Below are 3,757 nucleotides of genomic sequence, written 5' to 3'. Positions count from 1 at the left end.
CCCCATCCCTGGAGGTGTCCCCACCCCTGGAGGTGTCCCCATCCCCAGAGGTGTCCCCATCCCCAGAGGTGTCCCCATCCCTGGAGGTGTCCCCATCCCCAGAGGTGTCCCCATCCCCGGGGGTGTCCCCAGCCCCAGAGGTGTCCCCAGCCCCCGAGCTGTCCCTGGCTGTCCCCCACCTGCTCCCCCCGGGCTCCAGGAGCAGCCGGGAGCCCTCAGTACACGCAGGGCTTGCCAGGAGCCCTCTCCTTGTTCATGGGCTCGGTGTCGGGGTCCGAGGGCGGCGGGATGGATCTGTACTTGCTGCTCGGGGACCTCTGCGGGGACAGGACCCCGTCAGCCCCTCCCGGGGTGGGGAAGAGCCGGGACCCCCCAGCCCCAGGAGCATCCAGGGCTGGGGGACGCCCAAATCCCAGCGCCAGGGGTGCAGAGCCAAACAAACAGAGAAAAACAACAATCAGAGGACAAACCCAGGGAAAACAGAAGGGTGGAGAGAGCCCAGCCCAGCCCTGGATGTGGGCTGGATGTTGCAGACCCCTTCAGACCCCAAAACACCCCCCCAGCACCTTTCCCACCCTCTTTTCCCCCCTGCAGCCGCCGCTGTCACCTTGACAGGAGCGAATTCCTGCTGGATCAGCTTCTTGAACTCGCTCCTGCTGAAGGGCTCCGCTTTCTTGCCCTTCCTGGCGCTGCCCTGGGAACTCTGCATCATGTCAGTGATGGCTTTGATGAGCTTGGACATCCTGGAGAGGAGCAGAACCTGAGCACACCGCCTCTGCCAGGGGCGGCAGGAAAATCCCCGCGTTCCCTTCCAGCATTCCCAAACATCCCGCTCAGCCTTCCCGGGTCCCATTTCACCGCGGGTAAAAAGATTTCCCTCCCCGGCCTCTCTGAGGACTTTCACCGCGATTCCCTTCATTTCTCCACTTTCCCTGGTTAAATTAAAGGGGAGCTGCTCCCTGTAACCATCCAGGCACTTGAGGGGTGAATGAATCACCTCCTGCAGGTGAGGAAAGCGCGTCCAACCTCCTGCCCGGGAGCTGATCCCGTCCAGCTTGAGCCCTGCCGGGTAAAACCCGCTCCAAACCGAGCCCCGCAAACACAAAAAGCTCCCTCCAAACCCGAAAGCCAGCGGAGGAGACTCACCTGCAGCAGCCGGGGATGGGGACTGGTGGGAGCAGCTCGGAGCGGCTCCTGGCAGGATCCCGGGAGTGGGAGGAGGACAGGATTCCTTCCGGTCAGTCCTGTTCTCTTCCCAGGGAGCCTCCCTCCTTATCCTGCTGCTCCGAGGATGTTTACCTGCACACCTGGAGAGGTGTATGTAGGTCAGGGCTCTGCACCTCCTTGGAGTGCCAGGAAAGCCAAACTCTGCGTTTAACATCCCCAAAATGTTGGGGTTTTCCCCCTCTCTACAGCCCAAGGGGTTTGTGAGCTCCTGGGCAAAGTTTGGAAAATGTCACAGAGCAGAGAAATTCCTGCGGGAAAAAAAGAAAGGGTTTAATCTTATTTTTAGGCTGTCCCAAATGTCCCAGACTGGGCCATGGCAGCAGAGCCGGGGTCAGGAGCCCTGAGCTGGCAGGGTGGGGACACTTGGGGACACCGAGGGTCACTCCTTGCTCATCCCATGGACAGGATCAGGCTCTGATCCAGCCTCAGTGGATCCAGGGTCAGGATCAGGATGTGATCCAGCCCCGATGGATCCATGGACAGGATCAGGATGTGATCCAGCCCCGGTGGATCCAGGGACAGGATCAGGCTCTGATCCAGCCCCGATGGATCCATGGACAGGATCAGGCTCTGATCCATCCCCGGTGGATCCATGGACAGGATCCAGGCTCTGATCCATCCCCGGTGGATCCATGGACAGGATCAGGATGTGATCCAGCCCCGATGGATCCAGGGACAGGATCAGGCTCTGATCCAGCCCCGGTGGATCCATGGACAGGATCAGGATGTGATCCAGCCTCAGTGGATCCAGGGTCAGGATCAGGATGTGATCCAGCCCCGATGGATCCATGGACAGGATCAGGCTCTGATCCATCCCCGGTGGATCCAGGGTCAGGATCAGGATGTGATCCAGCCCCGATGGATCCAGGGTCAGGATCAGGATGTGATCCAGCCCCGGTGGATCCAGGGACAGGATCAGGATGTGATCCAGCCCCGGTGGATCCATGGCTGGGTCCAGGCTCTGATCCATCCCCAGGTCGAGGATTTTGGGATATTTGAAAGCGGGTGCGTGGCCCCACAAAAACTGCGGGGCCCGATTCCGGCACAGAAATCCGATTGATTTCCGAGAGGAGCAGGGGGAATCCGGGCTCGGGGTGGTCGCAGCGTCCCCGGGGACGCGGGCAGGACCTGGTGGCCTCTCGGAGTGTCGCCGCTCCGCGATGTCGCGTCCCAGCAGGTGGCAGCAGGAGCCCGGGGCTCCCGATCCCGCAACCCTGGAAAAGGACGGCTGGGGATGAAAACATCCCGATGTGGATTTGGGGCTTGGGGAGGGGTCGCTCTCTGTCCCCTCCTGCCCAGCAGCCCCGGGGTGACACAACAGGACCCCCCCAGCGCCGGCTGCAGCTCCAGGCTTGACAAATATCCGGTTACAGCAACAGGCGGAGCCGGCTCCTGCCTCCATCCCGGGGGGGTTTGTGCGGGGACAGAGGGGCTGAGCCCCCCGAAAGTCCTGAGCTGCTGAAAATCCCTGTCCCCGAGGGTGTTCCCGAGCTCTCTCCGCTCCCCGGGGATGTGGGGGCTCCCCCCGGGACCCCAGAGACCCCAAAGCGCTGCGGGATGGGGCTCCTGCCCCATTTCGGGGCTCCTGCCCCTTTTTGGGGCTCCTGCCCCGTTTTGGGGCTCCTGCCCCATTTCGGGGCTCCTGCCCCTTTTTGGGGCTCCTGCCCCGTTTTGGGGCTCCTGCCCCGTTTTGGGGTGCGGAGCTGAGGGGACGCTGCTCCTGCGGCCTGGCCGGGAGGAATTTGACATTTTGGGGTGTCAAAAGCGGCTCTGGAGGAAGCTGAAGCAAGCTGGGGGTGAAGCAAAGTTGTGTGAGCTGGGCAGGGGGGTTGGGGTCTTGCTTCAGCTCTGCTGCTTTGGGGAAGTTTCTGGAAGGTTCCTTCCCGGAGCTGGGCGATTTCAGGGCTTTGAGTCAGCCTTGGGAAATCACCACGGAGCTGCTTTTCCTGCCCCAAAAGGGGTTTGGAAATCAGGAGCCCGGGAAGCTGCTCAGCGGCTCCATCCATGTTTCCCTCTGGAAAGCAGCTGATGTTTAACAAATGAACATTTTTATATTTTTTTTTGGTGCAGATTTGAGGGGTTCTGAGTGAGGAATTGGGTTTTTTCCCGTTCTTGTCCACACAAAGAGCAGCTGCCCAAAACTTAACGTGTCCATCCCCCACCTGTGGAGCTAAAATGCCCCAAAAAGGGTTTTCCTCCAGGAAATAGTGCTCATCCCTCCCCATCCTCCCTCCCAGCTCCTGCCCACCACCACAGCTCAGGCTTGGGACACCTCTGCAGAGTTTCCAGGCCAAAATATGATTTTTGGCGTTTTTTCCCAACTGGCAATACAAAAATCCATCAAACCCTGGCGCACTCCTCTGAGTGCCGAATCCCAAATTCCCAGGCATCCACCCCAGCCCTGGGAACCCGCAGCCTGTCCCAAAGGTGGATTCGCCCTCTTGGAGGAGAGAAAAGCTCAGGAAAACCCAGAGCGACACAGGAGAGCTTCGGCAGCCTCGGGGTAAATCTTTATTCGGCAGCAGAAGCG

This window comes from Parus major, chromosome 25LG2 (assembly GCF_001522545.3).
Source record: "Parus major isolate Abel chromosome 25LG2, Parus_major1.1, whole genome shotgun sequence".
In the NCBI taxonomy this organism is placed as follows: Eukaryota; Metazoa; Chordata; class Aves; order Passeriformes; family Paridae; genus Parus; species Parus major.
Note: the sequence above shows the minus strand (reverse complement) of the source record.